Consider the following 13,552-nt stretch of genomic DNA (forward strand, 5'->3'; position numbering starts at 1 on the left):
AGACTTATAGAAAAATGGCTAGCTGTGGGTCACTGTAGTGCCAGGACTGGTGCCCACCCACTGGTGGGTGAAGCTGAGTCCTGGGGCTACTGTCAGCCTACTGGTCAGTGGACCTTTGTCCTGGGGTCTCTGGTTGCAGGGTCTGGAGTTCCCAGGGCTGGCATCAGCCTGATGGTGGGTAGGGCTAGGTCCGAAAAGCTGGCAGCAGGGTCCCAGGGCTAATGCCAGCCCACTGGTAGGTGGGGCTGGGTCCTGGGGTGGCTGGGGGCTCAGGAGATAACAGGGCAGCTGGTCCGCTGATGGGTGGTCCCTGTCCAGCTAGCTACTTTAGCTACTTGGTCTGGGGTATCCCAAAACTGCTGCCAACTGGAAAGTGGGCAGGGCCAGATCCTGGCACTAATAAGCTAGAGGGAGGATTCCAAAATGGTAGAACAAGTTCCCCAAAATGGCTGCCACCATTGTCTGTGTCCCCAGGGTGAGTTCCAGTTGCCTCCTGCCTCTCTGGGGGGGGGGGGGTGTCCCAGATCAGCAAGTGGGTCTGACCCAGGCTCCTTTTAAACTACTGCATCTGCCCGAGGTCTTAGAGTGTGTGAGATTTTGTGTGAGCCCTTTAAAAGTGGAGTCTCCATTTCCTACATCCCTCTGGTTCTCCTGAAAGTAAGTCCCCACTGCCTTCAAAGCCAAACGCTCTGGGCGCTCATCTTTCCAGTGCAGTACCCCCAGGCTGAGGAAGCTGATGCGGAGCTCAGACCCCTTGTTGCTTGGGGAGAACCTCTGCGATTGTAACTATCCTCCCATTTGTGGGTCACCCACCCGGGGACGTGGGTCTTGACTGTACCTCATCTCTCTTCTCATACCCATCTCATTGGAGTTCCTTCTTTATATGCTTAGTTGTAGAGGATGTTTTCGGCTAGTCTTCAGGCTGTTCTCATCACTAGTCACTCTGTAAATAATTGCAGTTTTGGCGTGCCTGTGGGAGGATGTGGAGCTCAGGGTCTTCCCACTCTGCCAGCTTGGCCACTCCCGGTACTTTATCTTCTTTGTTGCTAATGTAAATGGGGTTTTTTATACCATTGTGTTCTCTGTTATCACTTTGTAACTAACTGCTATTGATTTCTACATGTTAGTTTTAAGGCCTGCTACAATACTTTGTTTGAGTTTTATCATCGATTCTCTAGGGCTTTCCAAGTATAAGATCATAACGTCTGCAAATAGAGGTAATTCTCCTTCTTCTTTTCCAGTTCCTATGCCTCTGATTTCTTCTGTCTAATTGCTTGGTGACATGGCCAGTACAATGTTGATGGTAATGGAAACAACGACCAACTTTTGCTTTGTTCCTCTTCTTTAGTGTCTTGCCATTAAGTAAGATACTGGCTTTAGAACTAAGGAATGTACATTTTGTCATGTTAAGAAAGTAGCAGTTATTATAATCTTAAGCATTTTTATCAGGAAAGGGTGTTGACTTTTCTCAAGAGCATTTTTTCCCAGCATTGATGGAGATAATCATGTATACGATTTTTCTTCTTACAGTTTTTAACATGGCATATTATAGTAATTAATTTTTCTACTTTTGAAGTAACCTTGCATTCCTGAAATAAATCTTACTTGGTCATGCTGTAGTCTATAAAAAGTGGAATAGATTCTTTTGCTAATATGTACCACTTTTGTATCAATATTCATAAGTGACATTGAGCTGCAATTTTCCCCTTTTGTACAGTCTTTAACAGGGTTAAGTATTGTTATACTTGCTTCATAAACTATTAGGATGTTTTCCTTCATTTTCAGTGCTCTGTAACATGTTAACAGTGGAGCATTGGAACCGTGTGATATCTGAAGTTTTGATAGTGATTTTCAGCTCTTTAGCATAGAATGAGAACAGTTACAATATGTCCTTCCCAGGAAGTTGTGAAATCAATTGAGTTGATGGACTTGGAAATGCTTTACAAATAGCACATCACTAGTTATTTGTTAATTATTACAATTTAGGTAAGAAAAAAATGTGTGGCAGAATGGGTAAATAAATCTGCCTCAATTGGAAAAGGGACAGATACCTAAGAAGGTTTCATAGAAATTATCCTTTAGTTCAGTTTCAAATAAGGAATAGGATTTTACTCAACTAAGAAGTAAATATTCCAGGTAAAGGGAAGAGCATACGTAAAGATTTAAAGCTCATGATTTTAAAATTTACTAATTTCATGATATACAGTAGTGATATACAGTTGACACTTTTACGTATATGAATTAATTTGATTCTTTAGGGAACACAGATTGGTGTTATTTGCATCTTAAGGTCAGAGAGGGCAATGACTTCACAAGTAAGTGACCGAGCCCAGCACAGAACTGGGAACAGTTGATATATATTTGGGGCAGTTTCTGGTGATACAAAGCCACAATAAATTTTTGTTTCTTTTGCACTTCCTTCTGTTCCTCTATTCTTTTTGTGTATATAATTAAATAATTATTACCAATGTGTAGTGTTGTTTTGTATAATACCATATTGTCCATTCGTTGTTTCATTTATGTTTTTCTTTACAAATAAACAGTAGCTCTTTTTTTTTTTTTTTGGTATGCGGGCCTCTCACTGTTTTGGCCTCTCCCGTTGCGGAGCACAGGCTCCAGATGCACAGGCTCCGGATGCACAGGCTCAGCGGCCATGGCTCACGGGCCCAGCCGCCCCGCGGCATGTGGGATCTTCCCGGACCGGGTCACGAACCTGTGTCCCCTGCATCGGCAGGCGGACTCTCAACCACTGCGCCACCAGGGAAGCCCCCTTTTTTAAATAATTTAAGAATTTTTTATTAAGAAAATTTAAAACTTTGATCTGAATATTTTTAATACATCTTTATTGGAGTATAATTGCTTCACAATGTTGAGTTAGTTTCTGCTGTACAACAAAGTGAATCAGCCATATGCATACATATATCCCCATATCCCCTCCCTCTTGAGCCTCACTACCACCCTCTCTATCCCACCCCTCTAGGTCATCACAAAGCACCGAGCTGATCTCCCTGTGCTATGCGGCTGCTTCCCACTAGCTAGCTATTTTACATTTGGTAGTGTATATATCTCCAAGCCACTCTCTCACTTTGTCCCAGCTTACCCTTCCCCCTCCGCATATCCTCAAGTCCATTCTCTAGTAGGTCTGCATCTTTATTCCTGTCTTGCCCCTAGGTTCTTCTGACCTTTTTTTTTTTTAGATTCCATATATATGTGTTAGCATATGGTATTTGTTTTTCTCTTTCTGACTTACTTCACCCTGTATGACAGACTCTAGGTCCATCCACCTCACTGCAAATAACTCAATTTCATTTCTTTTTATGGCTGAGTAATATTCCATTGTATATATGTGCCACATCTTCTTTATCCATTCATCTGTAGACGGACATTTAGGTTGCTTCCATGCCTTGGCTATTGTAAATAGTGCTTCAATGAACATTGGGGTGCATGTCTCTTTTTGAATTATGGTTTCCTCAGGGAATATGTCCAGTAGTGGGATTGCTGGGTCATATGGTAGTTCTATTTTTAGTTTTTTAAGGAACCTCCATACTGTTCTCCTTAGTGGTTGTATCAATTTACATTCCCACCAACAGTGCAGGAGGGTTCTCTTTTCACCACATCCTTTCCAGCATTTATTGTTTCTAGATTTTTAGATAATGGTCATTCTGACCAGTGTGAGGTGATACCTCATTGTAGTTTTGATTTGCATTTCTCTAATAATTAGTGATGTTGAGCATCTTTTCATGTGCCTCTTGGCCATCTGTATGTCTTCTTTGGTGAAATGTCTATTTAGGTCTTCTGCCCACTTTTTAATTGGGTTGTTTGTTTTTTTGATATTGAGCTCCATGAGCTGTTTGTATATTTTGGAGATTAATCCTTTGTCTGTTGTTTCACTTGCAAATATTTCCCCCCATTCTGAGGGTTGTCTTTTCGTCTTATGGTTTCCTTTGCTGTGCAAAAGCTCTTTAGTTTAATTACGTCCCATTTGATTCTTTTTGTTTTTATTTTCATTACTCTAGGACGTGGGTCAGAAAAGATTTTGCTGTGGTTTATGTCAAAGAGTGTTTTTCCTATGTTTTCCTCTAAGAGTTTTACAGTGTCTGGTCTTACATTTGGGTCTTCAATCCATTTGGAGTTTATTTTTATGTATGGTGTTAGGTAGTGTTCTAATTTCATTCTTTTACATGTAGCTGTCCAGTCTTCCCAGCACCACTATTGAAACAGTAGCTCCTTTTGATAGGTAGAGTACACATTTGCTGTTCAGGCTTCTTACTGACAGAAACCCAATTTTTATTCTTATGTTCTACTTCCTTCAAGTAGCTCATGAGTTTCAAGGGAAGCTGGCAATCTCTTCCACCCTCCTACCCTCCAGAAAGGGAGAGCTCAGATTGTCTCAGGCCAGTCAGTACATCACATTGCTCTGGCCACAGTGATTGGCTCAGGGCCCAGAGTGAGCTAATAAGACTGGAGGCTTCTGGGAAAGAGGCATCCTTGCTTTTTCCCAGTGGGCCTAACAAGGAACATGAGCAACCAAACAAAAGGTGAAACCTGCTGGGAATAAACCTATACAAGGGAGCAGATTGGAAAATAGAAACAAACCAAATTTTGAGCTGTCATTTTATACCTCACTTGAAACCAACATAGATCTGGATTTTTCAAACACATAAGTCAATAAATGCCTTTATTCTTAAGATCAGTTTCTGTCATTTTCAATCAAAGGTCCTAACTGATATAATTTAGGTAGTGCTATATATATCTGATGTACCTCATTGGTAGTAAAGAGGTGGGCTAAAAAATCATTAATTGAGCTTTTATGAAAAATATAAACATAGCACAACGTATCCATTCATTTATTCATTCAGTACACACTTACTGAGCATCTACAATGCCACTGATACATAGTTATTCATACAGAAAAACTATAGAACTGAACTACCATTAATATGGCCTTAGATTTATTTTTCTAGTAGTCTTCTACAAATGACAATTTATTCACTCACTCAACTCAAAAAATCTTTTTTGAGCATCAACCAGGTGCTAGTCCAATATTTCTCAGAGACCATTTCCCTTGTGACTAGCAGGACTCATTTGTAGGTAAAACATCAGTTAATAACTACAAAAATGAATTACCGGTCCAAATGACAAAATCAAAACTTTGCACCACTTCTTGTCCTTTTCACTATATAAATAAAAACACAAAAAAGAAAAATGAACACAGTGAGTTCAACTTTCACATAATTATCAAATCAGATTGTTTGGATTTTATAAGTGGTAAGAAAAATAGCTGAGCTTAAAAATTATTACACCTTCTTATTATACAAAAATATCCTGTAAAAATTGGAAGTGTGTTTAAGACTGACTTTATAGAAAAAAGTACACTGGTCAACAGCGCATTAATCCTCACAGCAAAAAAGAATCATGTGATGATGTTTGCACTTCAGAAAATGAATCTCACCTATGCTTATTTTAAACAATATTATATATAATTTATCTTATTTGTACTACAATATTTTCTACATTTGGAACTGAAATTCCTAAGGATTAGAATCTTCAATGAATTTATGACCTTAGTAAGTTTTCAAATTATGATAGACATCTGCAAATTGTCTTTTTATTATAACAGTTTGATCACTCATTAACTTTAGGTTCACAACATGTTAGAAGTGCTCTTTGGAATAGGCTGCCTGAGAGTTTCATATGTCCAACTTCCAAATGAATATTTTTGCTTGAAAATCCTATTTTTAGCTCAAAATTAACATGCCCAATACTTAAACTAATCTTTCTGTGTTCCATTCCTAGACACCATGACCCTATGTCCAGGCAATTGGTATCCTGAATTTGATGTGAATCACTACATCATTCCTGTCATATATATATATGCACCCATATATAATATGTAGTAATATTTGTGTGCATGTTAAAAATCTATACAAGGGAATCAACATGTATTTTTATTATTTTCACAAACATTTTTGAGATCTATCATGTTCACTTATCAAACTCTTATTAGTTTCTTTAAAGGGCTACATAGTATTTCACCATTTAATAATTTTTAAAAAAAATCAATACTCATTGATGGACATTTATGTTTCTTCTACTTTATTATGAACAATGTTGCAGTGTATAATTTAGTACACTTGTTCTTGTACATGAGTTTCTCTAGGTATCCACATGCAACTTAACTTGCCGGGTTATTGGATCTCACACAGGCACACTTCCTAGATATTGCTTCCCAAAGAGGTTGTGCCTATTTAATTCCTATCAGTAGTGTTTGAGCAATCTCTTTTCACCACATCCTTGACAACGTTTAGTATTGTCACCTGCACTTTCAACTTGAAATTTTCTAATCTCAAGCCATCTTTGACAAGTCCCCCAAATAGTATCTGCAATATAATTTGTTATGCCACTAATTGCCTCAGTATTCTTCTATTAGCTAATTTCTATTAAAACCCTACACTGGGGCTTCCCTGGTGGCGCAGTGGTTGGGGGTCCGCCTGCCGATGCAGGGGACGCGGGTTCGTGCCGCGGTCTGAGAGGATCCCGCATGCCGCGGAGCGGCTGGGCCCGTGAGCCATGGCCGCTGAGCCTGCGCGTCCGGAGCCTGCGCGTCCGGAACCTGTGCTCCGCAGCGGGAGAGGCCGCAGCAGTGAGAGGCCTGCGTACTGAAAAAAGCAAACAAACAAACAAACAAAAAAACCCTACACTGTGAAACACCTTCATGACTCATCGTCCATTTTAATGAATTAAATATTCTAATGCCATATCCAACTACTAAGTACCCTCTCAGAGTCCCATGAGCAAAATTTTGGCTAGGTTTCAAGATTAAAATTTTCTTTTCTTTTTTTTTTAAAGCATGACTAGCACATTTTCACATTTAAGATCTGTTGATACTAGACACTCGTGAAGGGAAGATAAATCAAGTTTCAGTCATAGCTCTAAGATAGAAGTTACATTTTTTTATGTGAAAAAAATAAGACACCAACACATTGTGCATTACTAGACAATGTACACACAGCCTTTATGCATCATGGCCGGGATGACAATCTCTGGGTTTTCTATGCACTTTTTCCTTTCCTTGAGGGTGGATCTTTTTGCACTAAGTAACTCAGCCTTGAACTCAGCCTGATGGGCTGAATTATAATAACTGCAGGTGGTACCATTCTTCCCTGGTGAATGAGATCCTCCCCTATTGTCCAATACAGTAGCCGCTAGTTTTAAATTTAAATTAATTAACGTTAAATTAAAATTCAGTTCCTCAGTCATGGTAGCCACATTTGAAGAGCTCAATAGCCACATATAGCTAGTGGCTACTGTATAGGACAGCACAGATACAAAACACTTTCATCATTGCAGAAAGTTCTATTGGATAGAAATGCTCTAGAACATACAAAAAGTTATTTCCATTCCAGTGGCAAAATTTAGCTCTGAGAAGAGACTAGATATCTTTTGATGAGGTAAATATTTTTGGAAAGTCATTTGGGATAGGTTAGGGTGATACCCTGAAGGGACATAATTGGAGAACAAAGAATGGGTGTCCTTCAGGCAATTTAAGGATTTTGTTTAGATTACTAGTATATATTAGCTGTGGTCAGAATCTGATTTGCTGGGAACATATAGGGTATTTTTAGAGGCTGTTTGGAGAGAAAGTGAGGAAGAGAACAGAGACCCGGCTGGTGGCAGCAGCTAGAGAAGAAAGCCAGGATGTCTAGTGAGGAGATAAGGAGATAAGTGTGCTGTGGTGAGTGCAATGCAACCCTCTCCTCTATCTCCACTAAAAATCTCATGTAAAATATGCATTACTCACCAGTGCTTTGGGAGTTGAAAATGTTTTTGCTGAGTCTGCTCTCAACATGAGTATGACGAAGGTACAATGTGTCCAATTATATGCAGTTTAACATTTTACTACCTTGTTACTGGGTATCCTCTTTCTCCAGGGGCAATCTATGCTTCCTCTTTTCCTTATGATACTGAAGACTTTGGTTGGATCAGTACAACAATCAATCCCTTTCCAGGTGTGCCAGGGGAGTCTTCCGATGTGTGACTAATTTGAAGGAGTGTAGCCAACTGCTTTGAAGCAAGAAAAAAAAAATGTATTTGCTTTTCCTCCTCATTTGATTGTGCATCTGATATGTCTGATACAACCCAGACACTGTTCTAGGAGCTGGATATATAGCATTGAACAAAACCATATCCCTGCTTTCAAATAGCTTAAATCCCTTACCCTTTAATGCCCTACCCAGAAACATCTACCCAACAACAGCTAGTTAGAGATAGAACAACTGCTAGGTATGATGCTTTACCTATGTTACACTTGAACACTCCTAGTGCCTAGGAGTTGATACGTGCTACAAAATTATCATTTTAATAGATGCATATTAATAGTGTAAAAATGATAGTTCTTAGTGTTGGAGGGTATGGTAAAATGGGTACTCTCATACTTTTGTTGGGTGAATACTTTGGGTCAAACATTATAGACAGCAATTTGGAAATATTTTTCAATAATTAAAAGATATTGATACCATATGGCATAATAATTTCACTTCTAGTGATCCATTTTATCTGAGAATCTGAAGAGCTATCTAATGTCTACCTACTTAATGTGAGAAAAAATTATACAAAACTTAAGCATCAATAAACAGAAATGGTTATAAGTTGTAATGCATTTATATTATAGAGATATATACAGCCATAAGCAACATGTTTAAACATATTATTGTGATAATCAACCAAATATGATACCAGCTCTGAAAATACTGGCTAGATTAATAAACCGATATTTTGTGCAGTTGTCATTTAAGATAGTTATTGGAATAATATTTCCTTCCTGTTTGAAGTATTGAGCACATGGGGAAGGGTGAATATTCTTCACCAAGAAGAATGTCAGATGGTAATTATTTCTGTTTTTAAAGAAGATTTGGTTAGAGATAGTTTTACTAAACTATCAGTAACATTTAAATAGAATAAAGGAAAATCGAAACGAAAGAGCTAACGTTAAGTTAAGGCATAGTACTTGGAAAAGTTATAACGGTATTGTCCTCTATTAAAAATGTGGAATAGGTTTATTCCTAGATATTTTATTCTTTTTGTTGCAATGGTAAATGGGAGTGTTTTCTTGATTTCACTTTCAGATTTTTCATCATTAGTATATAGGAATACCAGAGATTTCTGTGCATTAATTTTGTATCCTGCGACTTTACCAAATTCATTGATTAGCTCTATTAGTTTTCTGGTAGCATCTTTAGGATTCTCTATGTATAGTATCATGTCATCTGCAAACAGTGACAGCTTTACTTCTTCTTTTCCGATTTGGATTCCTTTTATTTCCTTTTCTTCTCTGATTGCTGTGGCTAAAACTTCCAAAACTATGTTGAATAAGAGTGGTGAGAGTGGGCAACCTTGTCTTGTTCCTGATCTTAGTGGAAATGGTTTCAGTTTTTCACCACTGAGGACGATGCTGGCTGTGGGCTTGTCATATATGGCCTTTATTATGTTGAGGAAAGTTCCCTCTATGCCTACTTTCTGCAGGGTTTTTATCATAAATGGGTGTTGAATTTTGTCGAAAGCTTTCTCTGCATCTATTGAGATGATCATATGGTTTTTCTCCTTCAATTTGTTAATATGGTGTATCACGTTGACTGATTTGCATATATTGAAGAATCCTTGCATTCCTGGAATAAACCCCACTTGATCATGGTGTATGATCCTTTTAATGTGCTGTTGGATTCTGTTTGCTAGTATTTTGTTGAAGATTTTTGCATCTATGTTCATCAGTGATATTGGCCTGTAGTTTTCTTTCTTTGTGACATCCTTGTCTGGTTTTGGTATCAAGGTGATGGTGGCCTCGTAGAATGAGTTTGGGAGTGTTCCTCCCTCTGCTATATTTTGGAAGAGTTTGAGAAGGATAGGTGTTAGCTCTTCTCTAAATGCTTGATAGAATTCACCTGTGAAGCCATCTGGTCCTGGGCTTTTGTTTGTTGGAAGATTTTTTATCACAGTTTCAATTTCAGTGCTTGTGATTGGTCTGTTCATATTTTCTATTTCTTCCTGATTCAGTCTTGGCAGGTTGTGCATTTCTAAGAATTTGTCCATTTCTTCCAGGTTGTCCATTTTATTGGCATAGAGTTGCTTGTAGTAATCTCTCATGATCTTTTGTATTTCTGCAGTGTCAGTTGTTACTTCTCCTTTTTCATTTCTAATTCTGTTGATTTGAGTCTTCTCCCTTTTTTTCTTGATGAGTCTGGCTAATGGTTTATCAATTTTGTTTATCATCTCAAAGAACCAGCTTTTAGTTTTATTGATCTTTGCTATCGTTTCCTTCATTTCTTTTTCATTTATTTCTGATCTGATTTTTATGATTTCTTTCCTTCTGCTAACTTTGGGGATTTTTTTTTCTTTCTCCAATTGCTTTAGGTACAAGGTCAGGTTGTTTATTCGAGATGTTTCCTGTTTCTTAAGGTGGGATTGTATTGCTATAAACTTCCCTCTTAGAACTGCTTTTGCTGCATCCCATTGGTTTTGGGTCATCGTGTCTCCATTGTCATTTGTTTCTAGGTATTTTTTGATTTCCTCTTTGATTTCTTCAGTGATCACTTCGTTATTAAGTAGTGTATTGTTTAGCCTCCATGTGTTTGTATTTGTTACAGATCTTTTCCTGTAATTGATATCTAGTCTCATAAAATTCTATTAAATAGAATAAAGGAAAATCGAAACGAAAGAGCTAACGTTAAGTTAAGGCATAGTACTTGGAAAAGTTATAACTGTATTGTCCTCTATTAAAAATGTGGAATATTCCCCAATGTTACATCTTTTATGAGACCTTTTTCTGCAGTAGAAATCTATAGAAGAATACATTATCTTCATATGAACCAAACTATATTTCCTCTCTTTTCTGATAATTTTTACAAAAAGCATCTATGGATGCTTTTGTTATAGATTTATTTACCTGGCAATCCAGGTATATAAAGTTTATGAAGCAACAACTTTAGGAAGTGCCCTTATTTTACCTTAAGATGTTTGTTATAAAATTCTCTATCATACAGTATATGTGTTCTCACTTCTATAGGATAATCTCTGCAGCTTTACAGTGATACCAAACAGCTTTTGAATTTATCAGTTCAGCTACTAAGGTAAATCAGTTGAACAAAACCCATACAATTTTAGATAGGAGTTTAATCTTTAGATTGCAGATGTGAAACTAGTCCTCATATATATTTTGGGATCACTGTCAGCAAAAGTAAAGATAGTTTCATTCATTTAAGAAATAATTCTTTTAAGTAAAACATTATTTTAAAATATGTGAATTAATTTATAAGATATCACCATGGTATAACTTCAGAGCATATTTATGAAAATGTTATAAGAAAATATTGCATTTAAAATATGAAAATAGTATCAGTCTTGCCTGAAAAATATGCATCAAAATATAAGATAGGATTCTACCAACTTATGATTCTATGTGGAACACTGGAGAAGTAAATGAGCATGACTCTTGACCTTTGAGAAATTTATATATAGTATAAAGCAATAAAAACTAAAGTGAATATTTAGTTGATATGTCAGATGCATTTAGTATTTTTAACTAAAATACGCATCCTAATTGTATTTTTAATTTTTGTGTGTTAAGTGGTGTTGTCAAATAGATAATGAGAATCATTTTAATGAGTAAAAAAAGAAAACCACAGATTATTCTTGTGATCAGGAGAAAAAAAAAGAGAGAAAGATTAATATAATAGTAATTACCTGAGCAGATGGATTCCTAATCCTAGAAATAAACATGCTAATTAAGCTACTCTACAGAATGACAAGATATTAAGGTCCTCTGAATCTGGAGACATTCTCATTCTAATTTACTAGTGTAACTTAATTCTCATTATATTAAAAAGTGCTTAATCAACCAAATCTTTTTTAATTATCAAATTTACTTAGGCAGTTTTAATGTTTCTGTAAATTTCTTCCAAGTGTGAGCTAATATGGGGCAGTCTTTTTCATCAGTGTATTTGTGGTTTGTTCGATACTTGCATTTTTCACAGAGCAAGATTCAGTTTTTTGTATCACTAACAAGACACTCTTTGCGCTTGTCGATGGGTTTCTAATCAGGGAATGAAATATCATAATGCTGACCATTTCCTAGCTATCCTATCCTGCCTTCCTTTAAAGATGAAAAAAATCATTACTGGTAATTGAAATTTACAGTCCTTTGGCTGATTTAAATGAGTTACAGATTTTGATACTTCTATAACCAAACATTTTGAAGGAAATTAACAGGAAAAATGGGAATAATGGATGGAAAACAAAAGTCTGTGTGAATAAGTAAATGTGAGACAGAAGCAAGGGAGACAGCACCATTATTTTCATACTTACATGTGCACGAGAAGCTTAAATTATCTAACCAGTAACTGATCAACACAAAGTAGTTTTTGGAAGGTTACCTGGAATACATACAATTAGCATAATGTTTCTTAGTGGTTGAATGCATGTCTTTATGGAGAAATAGACTTTTAGGATAAAAAGATTCATTTTGGAAAAAATTCTAGAGATAGTTTCTAACCGTTTCCCAAAATATTTCTGTGGGAACGTCTGTGTGTAGGGTGGGAGGGGAAGGGAGAGTTGCACTTTCCTGTTGTTTTTCCTATACTTATATTTTAGTTGTAACCATGCTGTGCATTTCTTTTATATCTGGAGATATTTTAACTATATTTAAAAGTGGGAAATATTTAAGACAGTTATATAAATTTAACTCACCTCAGTTTTAACATCGTTCAACAGGCATTTATTGAATAACCATGATATAAAAAACATAGGACTGGCAGTACAGAGCTATACAACCTTAAAAAATATATCACTCCAACCACTTAGACCTTGCTAGTTAAAGTGTGGTCCGTGGACCAGCAGCACAGGCATTTCCCAGGAACTGTTAGAAATACATCATTTCAGGCTCCACTCCAGCCCTTCTAAACCAAAATCCACATTGTAACAAAGTCCCCAGGTGATTCGAGTGCACATTAAATTTTAAGAAATACTATGTTAAAACACCATAATATAAGGAAAGACATAGATACTAATATTTTTTAAAAGGCAATAATTTCATAAGACATGCTCTAACAAATACTCTGGGACAATAATAAAATCTAATTCTGGTTACAGGGGTTTGCAGTAGTTTTGAATCTGCCCTTTTCTATGTTATAGTTTCTACACGATACATCCATTTTCTAAAGTGTGTCTCTGGTCAAATATGTTTTGAGAAACGGCGCATGAGGTATACTACTGCTCAGAGATGACACGTTCACAATAGTATGTTAAAGATTCTAAGAAGTCCTAAATAAATAAGTCTGTTTTACTAAAATACTTAGACATATAACTTTTACTTTACATGGCACTACCAACATTGTTTAGAACTAGGGTTCTATGGAACACACTTTGGGATACACTGTATTTTATGACTTTGCTCATGAATTCTTTACTAGGATCCTTCTGCTCTCCATTAATTCCTCTTGTTTCTCTTTATAGTTAAAAAGTATCCAGAATAAATTCAACCTTGAATATAGGTATGAACAAA

Source organism: Mesoplodon bidens (assembly GCF_964165515.1).
Source record: "Mesoplodon bidens genome assembly, chromosome: 12".
Taxonomy (NCBI): Eukaryota; Metazoa; Chordata; class Mammalia; order Artiodactyla; family Ziphiidae; genus Mesoplodon; species Mesoplodon bidens.